The following is a 23,657-nucleotide window of genomic DNA, read 5'->3' on the forward strand; positions in this document are numbered from 1 at the left end:
GAGCTTCATGTCCAGCAGCTGTGGGAGTTGGGAGGTGAAGTTGCTCCGCCCCAGCTGAACACTGTGACGCTTTGGTTCCTCAACTAGATCAGTCTTGATTTCTTAATTGGATTGAAAGTGGAACTGGGGGAGATAGCTAGTGGCACAAGCTATCAATTTTACCGATGAAAAATGATAGGAATTGGCATCCTCCCTGTCTGGCAGGCTCTCAGCCTCCTCCACTGCACACCTCATTATCCCGTTCCACTGCTTCATCTCTATAGCACTCATCCCTAATGATGGCGGAGGGATATTCATTTCCTGGAGTGTTATTTGATTATTACCAGCCCAGCCCCGTTCCCTCTGGAATGACAATGGGGAATATTTCCATGACATCATGGCTTGCTCAGTCTGGACTGGTGGGTTCAAGCTGAGGGTGAGGGATGTCCAGTAGGATGTGCTGCCAGGTGTGTGTAATATTTCCAACTCAGCCTTTCCATCGGTGTTTTTGGCCAGATTCCTGTTTCCTTGGCTCCAGGAGAAGCTTTAGTAGGAGAAGGGTGCTCAGACCTGTCAGGGAGTCGTAGAGCTGAGTTGTGGCTTAGGCAGAGAGCTGGAAGTGCAATAAAATGGGCAAAGCTGGGGGTTACACTACAAGTGTGTGTCCAGACGATAAATTCATTAAATTGCTCTGCAGGCTGTGGGCAGAGTGAGCTGTAAAACTGCTCCTCATCTCCCCAGGGAACCTCATGCAGGATCTCAGGGCAGCCCCTGACACTGTGGGGCATCCTTGTGGATCTCCTTTCTCTCCCCAGACTTTCCCACTGGTTCCCAGGCCTCCAGTGGTTCCCACCAGCATGAGCCCCATGGGCTGGACACCGTCCGTGACTCCCTGGCCAGAGAGAGGTGCCAATCACAGCTCCCATGTCCACCCACAGAATAATCTCTTACAAGGCTCCTAACAAGTTAATAAGGATTGATCTGCTTCTCATCAGATCATCTTGGCTGTTCTTAATGAACCTGGGCATTTTCAAGCCTTTCTTTCCCCTTAAAAATGAGCTTCCATATAAATACTCTTCTTCCAGTCGATGGGCAGCTGATTCCCTCTGCACTCCCCCAGGACTGAAGGAGTCACCCCTCCAGCTTTGTGGTGGTCACATGTGTTGGTTTTGGAGGGAGGCTTAAGTTAAGCAAATCTTATATTTGGTCTGAAATAAAGATGGATTTAATTACAATTAACTGTCTCACTGAGTGGTGGTTTGAGAAAGCCGGCTCAGCCCTGATTTTTTTATCTAAGATTTAGTTGTAAGCCCTCAGAAAACACTCAAATTTTAATTCTCTCCTGGACAGTCTAAGCCTTGAATAGTAAAAATAAAGGTGGGAAGAGCAGTTCAAGAGGAGTCCTCAGTGCAATTAAATTAGTGACATTTTTGTCAAAAAAAATATTGCCTTAGGCAGCTGGGATAATCCACCCTGCTGTCTGTAGCGTCACCAGGAGAGAGTTGGCAGAGTAATGGGGTCTTTGAGAGATCACTGCTGGTTCTGGTGTAAATGTCCTCCTGCTGCTGGAACCCTCTGTTCCCTGTCTCAGCCGTTTTCAGGGAATCCACGGGGCTGAAGTCCTGCCCTGTCATTGCTTCCCCTGTTTGGTAAATCCCTCGTACACATGTTGCCATCTGGTCCCTAATGCTTTGTTTAAATTCCCCTAAGATCTTATTGACCATTTCTTGTGTTATCTGCACACTCCCTAATTCCTCTTCTCCTCTCCCCAGGGATCTGATCCCTGACTTAGGCAAATCCTCATCCTCTTCATTTGTGAACACAGATGCAAAAGTAAATATTGTAAGTGTCGGTGTCAGCTTCTTATCCTCTTCTGCCTCCAATTTCCCTCTGTCAGTCTTATCTGTGCTGGATCCACTTATCTCCTGTGTCTGTATAATGGTCTTTTCCTTCTGTGTTTTTGTAAAAGCCAGGAGATTCTCTGTCTGTAGTTAACTGTCGTTTCTCCTTTAATTATATCCCCGTGTGTTTACCTTCCCCAACCCATGCCCCCGCTTCTAACACATCTCCACTTCTAAGCAGGCGAGTTTGCTTTATACCTGACTTTGATTAAAGATCGGAACGTCACAAAATCCCATGTTCTGGAAACTCAGAACCTGGGGCTGTTTGAAGCTGAGCCTGGATTCTGTGTGGAGCCAGCTCTGCCGTGGGTGCTGCTGTGACTCCTGCAGTGGGGCACACGGGAGGTGGGGGACATCACACAGCCCTCGAGTGAGGAGCTGAGAGAAATCAAGGGGGGATTTATAGCTGAGTGTCTGGATTTTCCTGTCTGTGACATGGGGAGAGTTCTTTCTACAAAGAGAAGGAGTTGTGTGGGTGAAAGCAGGGCAGAGGGAGAGCTGAGCTGCCCTTTCCTTTGTGATTTTTTTATGGGTGCAGGAGCATTTTGGGACAGACCACAACAAATGGCATGTGGAGTTTAAGCCAGAACACAGGAAAGCCCAGGCTGGGAAACAGGAAAGAGGGAGCAGAGCTATCCCAGCCAGCCCACAGCTGTGGTGGGCAGGTAGAGACTCTTCAGTGGAGCCACAGGTGACTGGAGCTGAGCACAGTTTAAGCCAAAACACGAACACCAAACTCCCCAGGTGCTTTGGAGTGTGTTTCTCCTTGGAGAGCTGCAGCCTGGTGAGTGCTCCCTGCTTTGTGCTGACATCAGATCCACCCCAAGCCTCGGGATTTACGGTCTGATCGGAGCTGATGTTATAACCTGGATAAATCGATTTATTTTACCTGTAAGTGCCCCACAATAGTGTTTATTACATAACAATTCCTATCAGGAAAGTGTCTCAAAGTATGATGTACAGCAGCACTAAATGCCGGGGTAGCGGGAGGGCCCTGCTTTTTGCAAGCTGCAGCAGTTTGTAATTTCAAGATCAATATGATGATGTGTTTTTTGAATTTTAATGAATAAACTACACTGGTGTTTGTTGTTTACCTGCTTTCTGATTTTTTTAACAAGTGGCTCTAGTGATAATTACCAAAATTCTGTAGTCACAGAAGGAGGGAGGAGGGCGGGGGGAACCTGGATCCTTCAATAACTCTCCAACTGGGCAATTATCTCCATACTGTATGTGCTGCTTTTCTATAAATGTTGAAATTCAGTAATTACCACTAGAGCCAGCCGTGACATTTCGAAAGCAGATACATAACAAATAGGGATGCTATGGAGTCATTAAAATTCAGATATCAAAACAGCTCTCCCTATTCTTCTTTGCATGAATCCATCTCTTTGTTTCATGAAGAATTCAGTTGCCAATTAAATACCTTTTCTTTCCTTTTCCTTTTTTGTTTTTTTTTTTTCCTCCCATTTTCTTTTTGCTTTTGCAAATGAATTCTAATCTCCATGAAAGGAGCTGAATTGACAGTCGTGACAGTTGGTGCTTTAGGAAAAAACATGGACGAGTTTAGTCCTTCCTGAGGAACCCAGCCAGCACCTCCCCAGCTTTGGAAATGATGAGGTTATATCGAAAATCTAGAGAGAGAGGGATGCTTTTCTGAGCAATTCCCCTTCTCTCCTTATGGCAGCTTTTTTCCTGCTCTTCCTAAAAGGGAAAGAATCTTCCAAGGTGTCCAATAACTTTGTGAAACCTCTTTTTGCCTGTCCCACCAGAGCTGTGGTTTCATGGCCCACAGGAATAGCTCAATTATCTCCCAAATTGTTATTCCTGCTGCAGTCTCATAGCGATCCTTGGCATCTGGCAAGCAGAGCTTTTTATTAGCTGTTTTTTTAGTGGTTTGGGTTTGTTTTTGGGTTTTTTTTTTTTTTTTTTGTATTTTTTTTAACAATGTTGTCTTGTTTACGGGTTTGACTCTTGGAAGACAGGATGTGATGCCTCCCAATCAGTGGCTAATGAAACAGAGGGATTGACAGGCTGGAATTGATCCTTCCTTTGTCATCTGGGAGCAGGCAGACAGGGCTGTCTGTGAACCTGTCAGGGGCTGTGTGTAAGACAGGTGTGATGAGGAGCCCAGGCGCTGAAAACAAGGCCAACAGCACCTTCCAAAACCTCACAAGCAGAAAAACCTGTAGGGTTTCAACTCCTCCCTCCCTGTATCTGAGTGCTGCTCGTGTGCTGTGCCAGGAACAGCTTTTGGAGACAACAGGATGGATTTTCAGAGGGGAGCTGGCATGTGGAGGGAATCCTGGTCCTTAAGAGTGGAAAAGCAGCACAAGCCTAAATAGTCACAGTCATAGTCATGGAATGGTTTGGGTTGAAGGGACCTTAAAGCTCATCCAGTGCCACACCTTTTCCATGGGCAGGGACAGCTTCCACTATCCCAGGCTGCTCCAAACCCCATCCAATCTGCCCTTGGGCACTTCCAGGGATCCAGGGGCAGCCACAGCTGCTCTGGGCACCCTGTGCCAGGGCCTGCCCACCCTGACAGGGAACAATTCCTGCCCAATATCCCATCCATCCCTGCCCTCTGGCACTGGGAGCTATTCCCTGTTTTCCTGCCCTTCCAGGCCCTTGTAAATAGTACCTTCTCTTCTTTCTTGTCAGCTCTTCCTTCAGGCACTGGAAGGATGATGAAGAAACTTGGAGAGGTCTGTGCTCCTAAAAACTGATGGGTTTTGTCTTTTATGGCTTCACTCAACACCTGCTCTGTTGTTTGCCCACAGCAAAGCTCTCCTCACATCTTGGACAATGCCCTGGCCTTTCTGTATCAGACAAATTATTTATTGCATCCTTCCTCTGGGAAATCCTTCTTCTGGGACTGGGAGATCTCCTTTTGCACAGCACCAAAGGAGGAGCTCCAGTGGCTTGTACAATTTAAGGAGGCCTCAAGTCCATCCTTCAGTTTTCTGTCAGTGGCCAGATTTGCTTCTCCTCCAGCATCTCCTCTCTGGGAGCAAAGCCTTGGATGAGCCCACTCAGGGGGAGCTTGGCTAAGGTTTATTCTCGAGCCTGGTGCTTATATGTTAAGGTGAATAGGAATAATATTCACTTCAAGGAGAGATGAGGCCCTTGTGTTGACTACATTATCATTTATACGAACAAAAAGAGCTTAAAATGTTAGCATATCCTTTTGAAAACAGAGCTTTGCATCCTATTAAGAGGAAGGAAACACAACCTGCGGCGCATTATACTTCCAAGCGCCTGTCAAGAAACACTTACGGCTGTCGCCTGCTTATGGAGCATCCAGCCTGAGGAATAAATTGGGAATAGCTCCCCGAGAGCTGAGCCCCCAACAAGGGGGCGGGAGACGCCACTCAGTTAAATCCCAGCCAGACACAAGGCTTGGATCCGTGTTGGACTGAAGCTTGGGGAACCTGGGGAATTGAGAGGTGCGAATGTTTCCTGGTGTGGAGGCGTGGATGGGAACACATCTTCCAGCGTGGCTTTGGAGGGTGGGGGATTTGGGTGACATTCCCTCATTTCATGACAATGTGGATTTCAGCAGCATGGTTTTAAGCCTGGCTGGAATAAAGAAGAAAAATAAATTTAATTCAACCCCTGTGATTTGGAAAAAAACATTTCAACATCAAAATTGCTTCCTGCTGCTATCTGTGGCTGGGGGATTTCAAGGGAGTAAGCTGGAAGTCCCCAGTTCCAGGTGGAGAGAGGTGTGCAATATGTAGCACGTGGCTAATGCTTCGTGTGTGACACCTGAACTGGCCATTGGGATTGTGCCTCCCATTCCCTAAATCTGTTCCCCCAGTCAGTTCTGCCTGCATCGGTGCAAGCAGTCTCTGTTTTAAGGAAAAACTGGGAGAAATCCCTAAATCCCAAACAGAAAACCTCCAAAAGCCTTTGCCCAAGAAGGGCTTCTAGAGATAAGTTGCTGTTTGGCTATTTGCTAGTATGAACTTGTAGCCCCACTGGAGTCTTTGTAGAGCCAAAATCCACCTGGTGGGGAAGAACCACGGTATTGAGGTGCAGAATTGCTTTGTCAGGCTGCTGAGTCTGGTGCTTGGAGCCTTCTGTAGTTGCATCTTCCTTTGTGGAAGTCCCTCATTTGCTCTTCCCACTCTGCCATCTCTGCTGAGCTGCAGGGGGAGGGAGATGCTCTTCCTGTGCCAGCTCAGGTGCATTTTTGGGTGGGAGGGGATGTGTTGGGTGTGCTGAGCTGGAGTTCATTTCCCACAGGAGCTGTCCCGGTGCTGTGCCCCAGTGGGAGGTGGAAAGGTGTTTGTAACACACCCATGTTGAGGCACAGCCTCAGCACTGACTCTCAACATTCCCCACATCCAGGGACTGGGGTGGGAAAGATCCCAGGAGGAGACACAGCCAGACCAGCTGACCCAGGCTGACCAAAGGGATGTTCCAGACCTCCAGCTCAGAGCAAAGAGCGAGGGAAGGAACAGGGAACAGGGGCACTTTTAATTTGTCTTCCGGGGAAGCCACTCCCTGTGCTGAGGCCCAGCTTCCCAGGAAGTGGCTGAGCATCTCTCACTGATGGGATGGAGAGAATAAACCTTTTTTTAATCTTTGCTTGTGAATGCAGAGTTTGGCTTTTGCTTTAGTAAACTGCCTTGTCTCAGCCTGTGAGCTGTTTTCCATCTTATTTTGTCTCCACTGTCCAGCAGGAAAGGTGGAGCAGCTCTGGGGGCACCTGGTGTCCAGCCAAGGTCAACACACCACAGTGGATTGTGAAATCATAGAATCCAGGAATGGGCTGGCTTGGAATGGACCTTAAAGATCATCTCTTGCCATGGGCAAGGGACACCTGCCCTGGTCTCAGGGGGTTCCAAGCCCTGTCCAATGTCACTTCCTGTCCAAGCCCTGTCCAATGTCAGTGTCCTTCAACACTTCCAGGGATTGGGCAGCCACAGCTGCTCTGGCCACCTTGTGCCAGGGTCATCCCAACCTGACAAGAAAAAATTCCTTTCAATAGCCCATCTGAACATGTCCTGTGGCAGTGGGAAGCCATTCCCCCTTGTTCTGTCACTCCATCCCTTGTCCAGTGTCCCTCTCCAGCTCTCTTGGAGCCCTTTTAGGCCCTGGCAGGGGCTCTGAGGTCTCCCCAGAGCCTTTTCTTCTCCAGGCTGAACACAAAGCTCTCCCAGCCTGTCCAAGTTCCAGCTGTCTCATCCTGAACAAATGTTTCCTTTCAGGCTGGGGCCCCAAACATCCTTGTAGAGCAACTTTTCTGAGATGCTAATCCAGACAAAGCTTAAAAAAACCCACTTTTATTTCAGTAAAGGCCCTGTGTGTCCCTGCCTGCTGCAGGGCAGGGCCTGGGGATCTCCAGTTGTTGTAGCACTGCAGGGTGTGCTGGCCAGCAGATCCCGGGTGGAGCATGGGGCATGGACAGCTCCTTCCAGAGCTCCAGCATGCACAGGGTGCAGGAGATGAGGCAAGGAATTGGTGCCAGACTGGGAGCATCCCGTGGGGATCTGTGTTCCCCCAGTCCTGGCCGTGGGCACACGCCCCAGCTGCCTCCATGAGGGATTGAGTGAAATGAAGATGTCTCTGTCCTTTCTCATCAACACTGATGCAACCGAGATCCCACTGATAGGCAGAGCACTGTTCCCTCACCTGTCCACTTTGATTAATTCGGTGCCTCATTCCTGGGCTCTATGAATTTGTCTCGGTTCTGCTCTTCCCCTTGAGGTAGAATTTTCTCCCCCTCCTTTTAACCACATTCTGCTACAAAGCCCTACCCAGGCTGCACAGACAAACCTGCAGGAGATGATGTGCAAAGTCCCTGTGCATTCCAGAGGACAAAATCCAGCTGAGAATCCCCTTTACAAGCCTCCAGAAAGTGCTGCTAACACCAATGCTCCGGTCAGAGAACCGGGAACAGCGCTGCAGCTTCCAGGCACTTCAAACCCGGCGCTATCAGGAGGGCTCTGGGCTCACACAAAGTACTCCCAGCTTTAACACAGAGCAGGGAATAAAAGCTGGAGTCCGTTGGAAAGGTTTCCTGTGTGTGCAGGAAGATAATTTATGGTAATGAGGACAGCACCGAGTTGCTGTAAGTTACAAGAACTTATCACTGCTCTCTGCTGTTGCGGCACATTCCCGGGATTTGGTCTCACCAAAGCAGCGTGAATAGATTTATTTTGCATTGTTAGACTGTCAAGTCACTGCAGAGCAACAACTTCCAAATGATAACTTGTGCAGCATGCAGGAGTTGGGAATTACACGTTTTTAGTCCCCGCAAAGAGCCAGGGTGGGCTGACAGCTGCTCGGCGGGAGCCTCTTCCCAATCCTGCTTCCCAATCCCTCTCCGTGCTCAGTGCATATGGTCAGCAGCTCGGCTTCAGCTCCCTCCTCCAGCCCCATGAGGCTGTTTTTAGGATTATATCCATTTCTTTCTAGTGTCAGAGCGTGCCAGAGCAGCTGAGATAGAACCACGGAGAAGAGGGAAGCGCCTTTAGCTGATCCCTACGTGACATTGGCCACGCTGGGCTGGGTTTGGAGCAGGGGAGGGGGCCAAGGCAAGGGGAAGGCTTGTGGTGGAACATGAGTCCCAGGAGGAGCAGCTGAGGGCACTGGGGGTCTTCAGACTGGAGAAAAAGAGGCTCAGGGGTGTTCTTCTGGTTTTCCACAGCTCCCTGACATGAGGGGGCAGCCAGGGGGAGGTCGGGCTCTGCTCCCAGGGAATAAGTGGCCTCAGGTTGCACCAGGGGAAGTTCAGGTTAGTTATTAGGAAGAATTTCTCCATAGGAAGCATTGGAGGTTAAGCATTGGAGCAGGGAAGTGGAGGAGTCATTCCCCCAGAAGTGTTCAGAATAACAAGTGGATGTGTCATTTCAAGACATGGTTTAGTGGGCCTGGAATTCCACTTGGTGAAAGGTTGGACTTGATGATCTTGGAGGTCTTTACCAGCCCTAATGATTCAGTAATTCTGTGATCTCCTCTCCTTGCCTGATGGATCAATTCTCACTTCCTGGGTTTGGCTCCTGTTGCTATCCCTGGCTCTGGAGATTTGAGTTAAATGCTGTTGGGGGTGACTTCAGCATGGAAACCACCAAACTCTGGCCCCACAGCCACAAGAGCTGGGGGAGTGTGGACGTGGGGACAGTTTATGTTGTCACTGGCCACAGCTGTGGGTGACACCCTGGAGATGTCCCCATCACAGGGTGTCCTGCAGCAGGGCGTGTGGTCCAGTCCTGACACAAACCCCAAGAGCACGGAGAGCATTCCTGTAGGAACAGGAGGTCCTCTCAGATGTGGGATAAAAGGAAAAGAGTGACACATGGAGTCATGGAGATGAAACACATTAGGAGCCTGGGAGGAGGGCTCAGACTCACATAATTACTCTTGAGCTTTCATTTGGTCCTGAAAAGGTAAAAAAATAACATCTGGTCTTACTGGTGATGACTGAGTCACCTTTTTTTCCCTTTGCTTTGTCTCTTCTGAATATCCACACAAGTTTATTTCTTCTTGTGGTGGGTGCTGTGCACCAGGTCTGGTCTGAAGCTTTTTCTGGATTCCTGCAATTATTGGGTAGGGTGTAACTTCTTCACAGAAATCGGTGTTGTAGGGTGTAACTTCACAGAAATCGGTGTTGTAGGGTGTAACTTCACAGAAATTGGTGTTGTAGGGTGTAACTTCACAGAAATTGGTGTTGTAGGGTGTAACTTCACAGAAATTGGTGTTGTAGGGTGTAACTTCACAGAAATTGGTGTTGTAGGGTGTAACTTCACAGAAATCGGTGTTGTAGGGTGTAACTTCACAGAAATTGGTGTTGTAGGGTGTAACTTCACAGAAATTGGTGTTGCAGTGCCGCCTCCCTCGTGCTAGGGAGGTACAGGCATCAGCTCAGGAATGCAGAGCACCCTGCAATAGCCTTCAGGCTGGAATATTTTGCTATTATTTTTTTAATATTCCACTAGAGTTTGAGACTGTATCAAGAAACTTCTTTTGAAAAGGAAATAAACCCATAAATTATAGCATAGTCTTTGCAGAAAGGCAAAAAGAATACAAGATTGTTTAAACGCATTATTTGCTGACCTTGACAGTTTACTTGTAATGTTATTTAAACATTTGGGTTTGCAGGGCGGGGGTTCTTATTTATTTATTTAATAAGCTGCCAGCTTACAAATTGCAAAACTTTCGCGGCTCCTCTTATCTTCTAGAGAACCACTGAGATGGCAAAATATATTCTGTGTCTCAACAATTCCTCCTGCATTTGCATGAGGAAATTGGAAAGCGAGTTGTTTTCCCTCGTCTGCATGACAATACCCCGAGCACAGTGCAATTCACCCTTTAATTTGGGATAGTTAGCGTGGGAGAAGAATGGGCCCAGCAGTTTGACTCGATTCTGTTGCTGATGTTGTCGCCGTAATTAAAATTGATTTATTAGTAAAGGCAACAAAATCTGTGCTTACCTGTTTATTCAGCGCCTTGTCAACCTGCAGAGCACAATAGTCGGGGTCACAGAGGTCAAATCTCCTGCAGAGCTGGAGGATTTTCCCCAAATTGAGTTTTCAGGGAGAGCCTTTAATTAGTGAAACATTTCCATATGGTTGATGGTGAAAATATCAGGCCCAAAATGAGACCAGGACCTCCACTGGCTCTGCAGGAGCACGACCTGGACTCCATCAGGACATCCTCACCTGGTTGCACACACAGGTTTTGTGGGATAAAACATTCCAGGAGTGACTTAATCCGTGTTGCACTAATTTGACAGCAGCAGCACATCTCTGCTGATAAGAGCTCAGGGCAGTTAATAAGCCCTTGATTGGATTGAGGAATCTCTTGAATGCAGGGAAAATGGCTGAAATGAAGCTGGGATGGAAGGCAGTCCCTGTGGTTTGTTAGGATTTTGTGTCAGGCTGGTGTTTCTGAGATTTAAAGTTCCAGGTGGAGTCTCCAAGCATGAACTGTGAGCCTTGTGCTCCCAGATTCATGGGATTTTAGTCAATGGAAAGAGACAACCTCAGGGATGATTTGTCTCGGCTGAAAATGGGCATTCAAGGAGACCTGCCTGCTAAAAGTGCTCATTCCTTTCTTTGGCTGTAAAAGAAATCTCAGGTGATGGATTCATCCCTCAGTGTCTGACTCCAGCTATCTGGCCTGCTTGTTCCAAACAACATTGAAGCTTTTTGATGCTTTCTGAGTGTTTTAAAAGGAATTGAATTCCCTGACTTTGGCTGTACGTCACTGGACTAATCCTGGAGCTGAAAACAATCTGTCTGGAGTGAGACAGCGCCATCAGAATTGTGAAGCTGTTGAGACAAAGAGGAGTGTGTTGGACAACTGGTTTGGTCACAAACGAGCTTTGAAAGGCAGATTTAGGCTGGTGCCAAATAAGCTTTCAAAATCCCCCTATTTACTCTTCAAAATATGCAGGAGCAGAGATTTTATGAGTAATCCTTGTGCTTCTTCAACACAAAGAAATATTAATATTAGATAGAGACCCAATGACTTTGTAAAAGGATAAATAAGGGCAGAAAGATTGAATGGTTGGAGAGAACTCTGTAGCAAATGAAAATCCATTTCACTTGCCCTCAACAAGCACAGGCCAAGGTTGGATAAAGGCTGGAGTTTTGGAATGCTTTAAATAAGGGTCACTGAAGAGGAGCTGGAGGAAATAAGTGTTCACATCCTTAATGGCTGCAGTTACCTCGAGTGTGGTTTTTCTCCTTGTGTTCAACTACTGGGGGTGGCATAGATTGAAAGTTATATTTTGAGGGGTTGAAGTTTATGATGTGAAAGAGAAAAGATACAGCAGTAAAAAATAAAACACTCCTGCAGTGCTGCTGCAGGACTGAGGCTCTTAAAAAATACTAATAATCCTTGATAAGAGTTCCCTTAAGGGATTTCTCCAACCATAGAGTGCCCACAGTGGGGTCTGGAACTGGATCATCTTTCAGATTCATTCCAGCCCAGAGCACTCTGTGATTCTGTGGTACTGCCAACACAATGACTGTGAGACATCTATTTTCTGCTCCCATGAAAAAACAACCTTTGGGGACGTCAGGAGGGTGGGGCAGTGGTGGGCACCTCCTTCCCTCCATCCCATGGAAGAACCTGGAGCTGGGAGACGCTGCCCACCAGCCCCAGCCTGCAAAGGGGAGCTCCCAGTGGAGCTCAGGTGCTGGAAATGCCCGGTGGTTTTTGCATATCTCTGTGTAGTGAGCAATGTTTGTCATTTATGATATTTCAGGGGAGACCTGACTTTATAAAGCATTCATGAGCTTGGCCTCCTGGAACACAATTTTTTTCCCCTGGTTATTAGGAAATATTCAAATACTGCAAACAAATGTCAGTCTGTAGAATATTCATGAAGTCTCCTGTTCAAGTGGGTCCCCCAAGTCGCTGCTGGCTGGAATACATCAACCTAATGCTGATTGCGTACATTTAGGGTTGAATAAAGATATTCCACTAAATAAGTGTGGAATGGCTTTTTCAAGTTCTGAGACTGTGGGAATTGAAAAGGCTCACACAGGTCCCGATGCCAGGGAGCTGCTAATGGAGGTTGTTTTTCTGTGTGCTTGGCCATCGTTTGGAATCAGGGGTGGAATTTATCCCCTCTGGCTCTGGCCATCTCAAATTCCACCCCTAAGGTTTTACCTGGGCTTTTCTCTTTAGTCAAGAATGGCAATTTCAGCCTGAAATGAGACAAAATTACAACATTTTGAAACATTGTGAAAATGTCACTAAAAAACAAATTAAAAAACCCAAACCCCACCCAGAAAAGCCCCTTCCTTCATATTCTTTCTTTCATTCCACATATGAAAACTGTGCTCTGATGATTCTTGGTTACTTTTGAAATAGCATTTAATTTCAAATTAAGTACTTGAAATTACTTTTACTTACTTTTGTAATACTTCTAAAATACCATTTCATTTCAAAGAAGCACAAGCCTGATACCAAATTGCCAGAATAGGATGTGCCACTGCTTTGAAAATGACTCCATAAATGCTTTTTGGCTTGGTAAAGATGAAAACAGTTTTGAAAATAAAAAAAAATAAAATAAAAAAATGTTTCAGACAAAATAACGTTACAAGGTGGGAAAATACTTAGGGGGAAAAAGGAAGAATTTAGGGTTGGTCTGGCCCTAATTTTTCTGTCTCTTCTGGGTTTGGGTAACTTATAGAGAGGTGAGAGGCAGGGATAGCCTGATCCCAGGAGAGCATTAGGAGAGTGTTTTGGTCTGGCCATCACACAGGCACTAAAACCCAGTAGCTGGAAGATGAAACCTGCAAACAAATTCAGACTAGAAAATAAGCAACACCTTTACCAGGAGCTTAATTAGCTCCTGGCACAGGGTGCAGGGGTTACAGTAGATCTTTTGCTCCTGGAGGAGTTTCAGTGCAAACCAGATGTTCTGCTCACCCCCAGATGTTGTAGCTCAGCCAGGTGTTGGCAGGGGAAGCCCTCGTGGTTTGGTGTTTTCTCAGGTCCCTTCCACCCCAAACCATTCCTGCTGAGCCCAGAGTTGGAAATAACTCATCCCAATGGTCCTGCCCACCTCCAAAACCTGTGGGTCCAGCCTCAGGTAGTCCATGAATGCTGCTGCAAAGCACATGGATTGTAAAAGACTTTTGTGATGCCTTCCTGCAGCAGCCAGTTGCTTTTTAGTGCCCATCTTTAGCATGCAAGCCGCAGGGAGAAATAATTACATTTAATAGAAACGGTGGGTTCCCAATGAAGATGTACAGTGCTGTACACAGCGTGCTCCTAATGAACAGAAATGTCAGGCCAAAATAAGAGATGAGAAGGATTAAATTCTCCGAGGTGGGTTGTATGATTACCCTGCCTTTGTGTGAGGCTGTCTGGAGCCACCGTGCTGCAGCTGGAGGCAGGTGTTGGACAGCAAAAACCAACGAGTTGATCAAAAATAAGGGAATCCCACAATGCTTTTGAGAGCTGCTAATTAAAGAGTTTAATCTCAGGTTGTTTGCTGAGAGGTACGAGGAGGGGCTGGGAGGGGAAATGCCTTTGTTTGGTCACTGCAGTCCTGAGTGGAGATGGGCAGGACCAGCTCTCCTGGGCTCAGGTGAGATCTGCAGGGGGAGATGGGCAGGATGAGCTCTCCTGGGCTCAGGTGAGATCTGCAGGGGGAGATGGGCAGGATGAGCTCTCCTGGCCTCAGTGATGAGTGGTGGGAAGGCAGGGCTCATCTCCCTTGCTGTACACACCACCTCACCTTTTTATCACCATGGCTGAGGCAGCTGTGGGAGCTCTCTGGAGCCTGCAGTGGGACTGGGGGGAAGCTCTTTGCAGTCCCTGTGTTTCCTCCTCCTCCTCCTGGTACTGAAATTCCTCACATAACCAGAGCTTATGACCCTATCCTGCTGAATTTTCATTAGGTGCTCAGCAAGCTGCTGTTCTTCAGCCAGTGCACCTACTTGGAATAAAATCCAAGAGACCTTAAACCTTGCTCTTAATTTTTCACTCCCTGGTAAAATTGCTGCATAAGGATATTTGAAGAAGTCATTGCCCCCTGCGGATATTATCACTTAATCTTTTTTCCTTCTTAATAAAAACCTGGCACAAAAGTCACTTGCTGAAAACAACCATGTCCTGTGCTGCCAGTGCCTCGCTACAGTGTTTTTTAAGATCATAGCTCATAACCACAGGGAGAGGTCTCTGCGGAGGGAGTGAGGAGTAACTTTCTGTTTATAGCCATTTACCTTCAACTGTAATGTATTTAAGAAGGAAAATTGCCACTTAGACTTGCAAAGCAAATTGGCTTGTGCTCAATAATGGCTTTCTAGTGTCTGTCTAGGAAAGGTCATCCTGGAGACTTCTGCACTGCAGAACTCAGTGCTGGTGGCCAGAGGGACATGGTGTGGCCCCAAGCTGGCATTTTCTCCAGCTATAAAGATCTCAGCACCACCCCTCCCACATTTTCCAGGTTTCTCCATCCTCTCCATCCTGGCTGGGATGCAAAGCTGTCCTTGGTGTCTCCCTATGGGCACGGGGGCCTCCCAGCACGGAGCCCCCAGAGAGGGAGGCACCGAGCTCTGCGTCCCCCCTTGCCTCCATCTCCCCCACTTTGCAGAGGCATCATTCCACGTGTCCTGCTGCAAAAAGGGTCCCTGTTCCATTTGAATGTTATTAACCATCGCCGTGGCAACAATTCTAGCTGTTGTGTTTGCAGTAGCACCGTTTCACAGGTCCCCGAGGAGCCTTTACCCTTGAGTGCATTTAGCTGATAGCGAAACCAAAGCCAACGTAAAACAAGCAGCTTGGAAAAGAGGCACTGGCCTTTCTCGCTCCAGTCGGGCTCCAGGTGCAAATTATCAGGAGTGGGAATGCAGCTGACTGTCAGGCTGTGTGTAAATCTCCCCCACTTAGCCATCCCCACAAGTGTAAAACAGGCAGCATTACCAGCTCGAAGAGCCGCTGCTGTGGCAAGTCTGGCACAGCAATTATCTTAATAACTTCAATAGCAACAGCAGTAATGGGAAGTGCAGCTCTGTCTGTGTCTGAGGTGTTCTCACCTTTATCAGGGATCAGTCTGGGGCAGCAGCAGGAGCAGAGAGAGAGGTTTTGTTAGCACTGTGTGAAGCAAAACCATCTCAGGTAATTGTGGTTTGGACTGTGGGCATCAGCCTCCAAACACAATCCAAAAATCCCTGCTAGGTGCCAAGTGCCTGGTGTTGGACCCCTTGGAGAAGAGGCTAAAACCTCCCTGAGGGCTGGAGGGCAAGGGCAGGACGATGATGAGGGTGCTCAAACCCAGACTCTGACAGATGTAATCCTGGGATCAGGGACCAAGTCACGAGGGCAGTGGCAAGAGCTCAGATTTAACATGAGCCCTTGTGTCAGCACATTAATTGGACAGGAGGAACTTCCAGTGGTCCAGCAATCCACCTTTGCCTCAGGAGACAGTAGCCTGCCCCTAATCTCCTTCCTCTTAAAGCTGCTTTGCATCCCCCCAGCCCTTCCCTGAGTTTTCCTCTCATCCTGCACCACCTACTTGAACCTGCTGAAGCCAAAGCTGGCATTACCTCATATTTGCATAATTTTCCTTGCAGTGATGCCCTGGTTCCATCTGTCCATCTCAGCCCAAATGACAGCCAAAGTACATTTCCTACAGTGTGCACTGGCAAACTGTGGGATGGCCCCTTCCTTCTCCCATCAATCCATCATCCACAACTCCATAAAACGATCTCCTCGGACTTTGGAGCTCAAGGCATCCTCAAACTTGAGCATGAGCAGTCCCATGCAGCTGGAAAGGGGAGGTTTGTGAATGATCCCTGAAAAACACTGAGGAAAAGTCCTTGTCATCAGGCAGAGAGAGGAATGTCACAGCAGGGGCTGCTCATGGGTCCTGCTAAAGGGATGCCTGGGGCTCATTACAGTGGGAGTGAAACTGGAAGGTCAAAGTGCCATGTGGGTATTTTGGTCTTAAAGGAGAAGAGAAAAGAAGGAATAAAATGTATTGGAATTGTCTTTTGTCTCTAGAGATCCCAGGCATGGCAGGCTCAGAGGGCAAACTTCTCACAGGAGGCATTTCCTGATCCTCTTGTGCAGCAGAATCTTAATCAAGATGATGTTTGTTCCCCCTGGCACATCTCCCTGTCTGTGATACAGATTTCAAACAAACATCCTGATGAAACTTTTCCATTTATTACAGTTAAACTTCCCTGGGCACTGTCTCATGGCCTGTGCTGGGGTTTTTTGGGAGGAGAGTGTTGCCTTCCCCTTTCCCAGGGCACAGGAATAAGGAACTTGTGCTGAGGGGGGAAGAAGTTTTGTATTTTGTGTTTTGTGTTCTCTACTTCCAGAGAGAGGGGGCATTTCCCTTTACCCAGCCTCCTTTTACATCTTGCTTTTTTTGTTGCTGTTATTTTAGGTTTTCTCATATTCCTTTTTCCCTTTAACAGTGAAGTCTCATCATCCCTTGTCAAGTTTGGTTGAGATTCACCAAGAATTTCAAAAGTACTTACAAGACACTTGATTGACGGACCAACAAGGCTGTCAAAACAGCTTAAGGAAATGAGGGTGAAACTAAAGATAATAATTAATGAAACGGATAAGGAGAGAGCCTGGAAGGTTTTCCAGCTGCTAGATCCAGTGGGGATCATAGAGGATCTGGCACCTGGAGTAGAGAATGTAGAAAATGAGCTGAGAGGTCTTCTGCTGAGAACTGTGAGGCAGACAAAGTCTGACATTGTTTTCATCATCTGCCAAATACATTTTTTAGGGAAAAAAGGCTGAATATTCCCCTAGAAGACACTTTGATTGATGTACCTGGAGAGCTTTTATACCTTGGTTTCCTCTGCAAATGGGTCTTGGCTGCTGGCACCTCTTTGCTGTGATGCAGAGGCTGTCAGAGCTCTGAGGAAGGTGGCACAGAGGCTGAGGGAGTCCCAAACCCCCCAGGGATTCAAGGAGTAGTGTGGGAGACTGACAGGTACAATCCTGAGGATGGTTAAAAGCAAAGGTGGTTGGATGTCAGATTCTTTTTGCACCAAATGATTATCTTCTGATCAAGGATGAAGGGCTGTGAGATAGCCAAAGGCAACACAGGCTGTTCCAGCCCCTGCACGCCGATGGATCTGAGGTTTGGGGAGACCCCGGGAGGCTGCAGCGGGTCTGAGCAGAGCCCTTCCAGCCAATCCCTTCCCTGAGTGCAGAGCATCCCCTGCTCTGTGTGGGAGGGCAGCAAAGGGCTGAATCTGCCTTGGGCAGCTTGATAGAAACCAGAATATTTTCTCTGCATGTGAAAAGATGTGGAGCTGCAGGAGCCAGGCCAGAGGAGGCCATGGAGATGTTCCAAGGGCTGGAGCCCCTCTGCTCTGGAGCCAGGCTGGGAGAGCTGGGGGTGCTCACCTGGAGAGGAGAAGGCTCCAGGGAGAGCTCAGAGCCCCTGCCAGGGCCTAAAGGGGCTCCAGGAGAGCTGGAGAGGGACTGGGGACAAGGGATGGAGGGACAGGACACAGGGAATGGCTCCCAGTGCCAGAGGGCAGGGCTGGATGGGATTTGGGGCAGGAATTGTTCCTGGCAGGGTGGGCAGGCCCTGGCACAGGGTGCCCAGAGCAGCTGGGGCTGCCCCTGGATCCCTGGGAGTGTCCAAGGCTGGATGGGAGTTGGAACAGCCTGGGACAGTGGAAGGTGCCCCTGAGGTGGAACAAGATGGTCTTTGTGTTCCCTTCCCAGCCAAAGCATTCTGGGATTCTGTGATTTATGCATGTCCCAAGGAAGTGAGGACTCTTGTGAGCAAGGACAGAGGTGAAGCAGCAGAGCTCAGTGTGGGAGTGAGAGGGACTGGCTGGGATGACCCAGGAAAACACCAGAAGCAGGACAGTCCTGGTTTGGGGCTCGGATACACACGTGGGGGAGCTTTGCTCTGGCTGTTTTGGCTTTGCTTTTCCCTAAAACACTGATAAATTCTTTGGGTATCTGGGAGGCCAGATGGGAATCCCAAACCCTTGGCCAAGTTTTGCAGGAGGAGCCTCCTGCCCTAGCCATGCTGCACAGCCCAGCCTGCTGCTGTCTGATGAGCGTGACAGGGCCTTTACACTCGACACCTGTGTTTATAAATATGGAGGAATTGTCTCAAGCTGGTCAAAACACAATTATTTCATTTTCTTCCCCATTCAGGATTGTTGTTGTTTAGGAATAAATTGCCGCTGCTGATTTACAGGAACAACAAGGACAGCATGAAATGGGCTCAGTGAAGTGATTCTGAATTTCCACTACAATTACTCTTCTCTTCAACCATATGATTCCCTTTTGCTCACATGCACCAGCCAGGGCTGGGTTTGTTTTCTCGCTGCTGCCCTGGGAGCTCTGCCCACCCTCGCTGTGCAGCAGCCCCAGGCTGAGCCTGCACAAACAAACCTGAAGTGCTAAATTGTGCTTTATCCAAGGAAGCTGGCAGAGAAGGTGCATCCCAAAATCCCACTGCACTGGCACCAAGGGATGGTGATTCTCTGGCTTCAGCAGTGAAGTCAAGAGTAAAGACCCTGGATTTGTTATGCCTGTGTTGTGTGTATGTACTGAGTAAATTCCTCCTCTTCTTGTCCCTCAATTTCTCTCCCAGTACACCCTGGCTGAGGCCTTCTGTCTCCACACTGAGCTCCTCACAAAGCCCTCGTGCTTCTCTAGGTGATCCCAGGCTTTGCAGGCTCACACAGATGGGTGACACTTTGTGTGTCACCATTAAAACTCTCTGTGGCCCAAAATACCCCAGGGAAGGGGCTGCAGACTTGGTAGAAATTCATCTCCCAGGGCCCTGTGTGGCCTTCTCCAGCTTGTTCAGTGTGCCCAGGGTGAACCTAGAAATGGGCTGAAAATTCCGGGTTCAGGTTGGCAAGTGAGGAATTCTCTCATGGGTCTGTGCATCACTCAGAGTAAAAGGGCAATTTAAGTGAGCAGAGAAATAATTTGTAGGAATTACGTTTTCCCTGCTGTTTCTTGGATTAGTTTGGTGTTGGAGAAAGGAGCGAGCATTGCCTTTAAGCTCTATCTGTTCCTTTGCATCTCTTACCCCCATTAACTCTTTCCTTCCCCTTTACCAAAGTCTGCACGAGCTCTGTAGTATCCCAGAGTGATTTGGGTTGGAAGGAAATTTAAAGCTCATCCAATCCCACCCCCTACCATGGGCAGGAACACCTTCCACTAGACCAGGCTGCTCCAAGCCCTGTTCAACCTGGCCCTGAAGCCCAAAGCCGCTCTCCTGAGCCTCCCATGACACTGGGATTTTTGGATGGTGTTGCTAATTCAGGAGCCTCTTGCCTTGTTTAATGAAAGGTGTGTGCTGGGGACCCAAAGTTATTAACAAACCTTGAGCTCTGGTAACAGCACGAACACAAATCCACGCCAGCGATGCTGAGCTCTAAATAGTCTAATAAATGTGAACATCTTGGGTAATGTGATTTATTATTGACAGCATGAATAGGAAAATAATAAAACAATGTAATGATTCTGCAAGAAAAGTGAGGGGTTTTTGTTATTATTCATACTTGGATGGGTGTTTACAAGGCAGGAATGAGGTCAGACTTTAAAAGAGAGCCATGGATGCCAGATCTCACCCTCGTGCATGGGAGGAGATGTAATCCCCTTCCTGCAAGTTCATTTGCGTGGGGAATTGGGCTCCCCAGTTTCATTAGCACTAATAGACCCTGCCTGTCTCTGAGAGGCTCTGTGAATATTGGAGTGCCTGGTGCCACAGGGAGCCAGAGCTGCACTGCTTGACAGGGAAGTCGCTTTTCCACGCCTGGCAAAGGCAGTGACGGGGGTTGGGAGAGGAGTTTGCTGGTTTAACTCAGGCTGAGAGATGGGGGTTGGAAAAGAGGGGTATCCAAAGTGCTGCAGTGGTTTTGGTCAGAGGGAAACTGAGGCACAAAGGGTGATCCAGCCAACCTGGGAAGGGGCTGTCAGCAGAACTTCGAGCTCCATCCAGGGATGATCCACCAGGACACAGCCTGGCACGGGTGTTAGCAAGGCACTGCTGTTGGCACTGGCACCCCAACACACACTTCTCCTTCCCTACCAGTTACCCCTGACAGTTTCCAAAGGTCCTGCTGTTTTCCCAGGAATAACTGAGCCCATCATCTTCCCTCTCCAGTGCACCCAGAAGCTGAGAGAATGGCTGGAGCTGTGCTGGGGAGGTTCAGGTTGGATGTTGGGAAAGGTTCTTCCCCCAGAGGTGCTGGCACTGCCCAGGCTCCCCAGGGAATGGGCACAGCCCCGAGGCTGCCAGAGCTCCAGGAGCCTTTGGACAGAGCTCCAGGGATGGCCAGGGTGGGGTTGTTGGTCTGTGGATTTGTTGATCTGTGCAGGGCCAGGGGTTGGACTCAATGGTCCTACTGGGTCCCTTTCTCACTCAGGATATTCCATAATTCTGTGATTCCCAAGAAATGTTCCATCTGTGGGTTTTTATAGAGTTCTGTTTGTTGCCCCACACAGAAGCACTTCCCGCAGGCAGGACTAAACATCCCTCATTTTCCTCTTTATTTTACATCAGCCCAGCTCCACTCCAAGCCCAATTGGATTTTTCATTGCTGTGGCAGGTTATGATCCTTTGGATACTTTTCCTGTAATTTTCATGTTTTCCTTTTAATATTTCTCATGAGATTGAAAGCTTGGGATAAGAGGTGGGAAGCTTTTGCTCAGCACGTTAGAGATGAACCTCTGGAATTTGAATGAGGTGAGAGATGCCAGGGTTGGTGGCTGTGGAGATGAGGGGAAGTGATGGAGCTGAGCTGGGGAAGCTGCAGCACATGAGGAGCATCCACAAAAACAGCATTTCTTAAGGCCCAGCAGTGCTAAATCTCTGCACATCTCTGACAGCTTCTACTGCCATCAACATCTCCCATGTTTTTCAGAGAAGTAATTCTTTTAGATGCTTCAAATATAGATAGATTTTTGTGTATAGAGGGTTTTTTTTTTACTTATTTATATAAATATATATATATCTCCTGTCAGCTGGTATTACAAAGAGCATAAAGCACATCTCCAGCTCCTGCATGTTCAGCTTGGTTGGGATCACGTCGCAGGAATGAGAGGACAAATGAGCCAAACTCCAACATTTCCCCTCAGCAGGGGACACCTGGGGGGTCCTGCTGTTCGAATGGCTCTGGGATGCTGCTGGTAGCTGTGGGATTTCAGGTAATCCCAGATGCTTTGGTAGGGAATATGTGTAACTGAGCATTTATGGCCCCTTATTTCCCTCTGTATGAGAAAAAAAGCACTCTGGGCTTTTTTCTCAAATTACTTTGCCTGGAGACTGCCAGCTTCTCTGCCTGCATCCCTCTGGGAAGCAGGGGCTTGTGGAACTCCTTTTTATCAGCAAATTAGATAATGGCAATTATCTTGATGATCTTTAAGGTCCCAGCCCAGCCCATTCTATGGTTCTACGATCTTACTTTTGTGTCATTAAATTCTGGCAATGACTCTCAGCTTCCCCCACCTCCTGTGGCAGAGAACATCATTTCACTTGGCTGCAGAGCCCGCGCCACAGAGGGATACGGTGTCGGTCCGCAGGAAATCTCAGCCATGGGACCCAGATATTGCATTTAGATGTAGTTGCTTTCATTAACTCCCTATTTTATAGCACTCATCAGTCTTTCTCCCCTGCCAGAAAGTCTCCAATGTACTGAGGAATATTCAGGCCTCTTTTGGCAAGCGTCAGAGATAAGTGGATAATAAAACACACCTTGAAAATATTCTCCATCCTATTATTAGCCACTTTCTTATTATACTTGCAAAGAAAAAATTCCAGTTATAAAGCAGAGCGTTCCTCTATATTGTTGGTCCATCGTGCTCAGACACTTGCAAAGAAAGTCTTTCAATAATATTCTCACTATTGTTTGTTGATTGGCTCTATTAATCACTTTTCACAGCCTCAGCTACACATTTCCATGAGTGTGCACAGTTTAAACCCCCCTCCCTCCCCACAGCCTCCTTTTATGCTCCCATGAAACTCTGAGGATGCCTAAACCCCTGCTTCAGCAGGAATGAGAGAAGACAGATCTGCAAAGCTGCCTGCTCTCCTTTTAGCAAGAACAAAAGCTCCCTGGAATAGCAACTGTTATTTACTCATCTCTCATCAGCAGATTTGACCTAATTTTGCTCTTCCCATGCCTTTGTTTCAAACACCTGGTTGCGGCATCGCCAGCGGATCCGGCTCTTTCACAGCGGCTGGATTTACTTGGTGGGGGAGGCCGGCTCCTCCTGGAAGAGCTGAGCCCGGTGGCCTGGATGAGCCTTGCAGAACAGCCCCCAGAATTTTGCTTTTGGGGAGCCCCTGAGAGCCTTCCCTTAGCATCCCGACATGCCCACAGCAGGTGCTGGGCAGGGGTGACCGCTCAGCTTCTGGCATGACCCTCCAGGCTTAGTTTGGCTCAGGTGAGGGCACCTGACTGCCTATCTGCTCCTAAAAACACACCCAGACCACGATTTGTAGTGCTCCCAGCTCAGGTAAGGGCTCAGTGCCTGCTGGTGGGCACCACCAGGTCGTGTTTGCAGCAGCCCCTGGGGCAGGAGCTCTGACTTCACCTTGGAAGCTGCCCAGAGGAGCTCAGCCACAGATTTGTCCTGGCTTTCCATTCAAAATAACCTCCAGCCCTCCTGTGCCAGCGAGGAGGAAGCAGGAAGGGAGATGCACTGATGAGAAATGCAGGGGCCCGAAATTCATTTTTCAAAGATGGCAGCAGAGCCAGTGATTTATCTGCTGTCACCGCAGTCCGAGCAAACCTTCCCCACCAGGTGAGCGATGCAGGAAAGGTAACTCAGCAAACACAAAATACAACGAAGCCCTGTCAGGCTTCCTCACCTAGAGAAGACTTTTATTTTGAGCTCTGAATGTAATTAACAGCACTGACTTGAGAAAAGTAATGAACTCTCTCCCATGTGGTCTCTGGGATCTCTTAGCCAACTTCCCCTGCTCTTTGCCTCGTGCATTCCCTATCAGTGTTCCCTCTGTCATCCCTGATTTATTACCTTCAGAGCAGGATCTTCATTCCCAGGGCTCAGCAGCTCTGAACTGGCTAAGAGAGACCTTTGGTGTCATTGGGACAGACCCACTCAGGCAGTGTTACGGTTCATGGAAGTTTTGGGTCTCTTGAGGCACTCATGCATCCTTCAGCCAGCCTTCTCCAGGGCTAGCTGGCTACAAAGGTTTGCAGCAGATGTTTTGGCTCTTTTAGAAAAGTTGTGTGCCATGGAATCCACCTCTCCCTCCCTTCATCCATTCGGGAGCCATGGGACATTCCAGCCGGCAATAACCGCGCTTCACCTCCCGTTCACGTGGGACAG

The 23,657-nt window shown here is 48.2% G+C and overlaps 1 protein-coding gene across 2 annotated transcripts in view; it reads left to right on the plus strand.

Annotated features, from left to right (window-relative positions):
* KIRREL3 (kirre like nephrin family adhesion molecule 3) overlaps nt 1–23,657 on the plus strand; it is a 350,972-nt gene that overhangs the window by 99,095 nt on the left and 228,220 nt on the right. The window lies entirely within an intron of this gene.

The sequence above is a fragment of the Pseudopodoces humilis genome, chromosome 25 (assembly GCF_049639895.1).
Source record: "Pseudopodoces humilis isolate 2021_Gansu_Grassland_sample_001 chromosome 25, ASM4963989v1, whole genome shotgun sequence".
Classification (NCBI taxonomy): Eukaryota; Metazoa; Chordata; class Aves; order Passeriformes; family Paridae; genus Pseudopodoces; species Pseudopodoces humilis.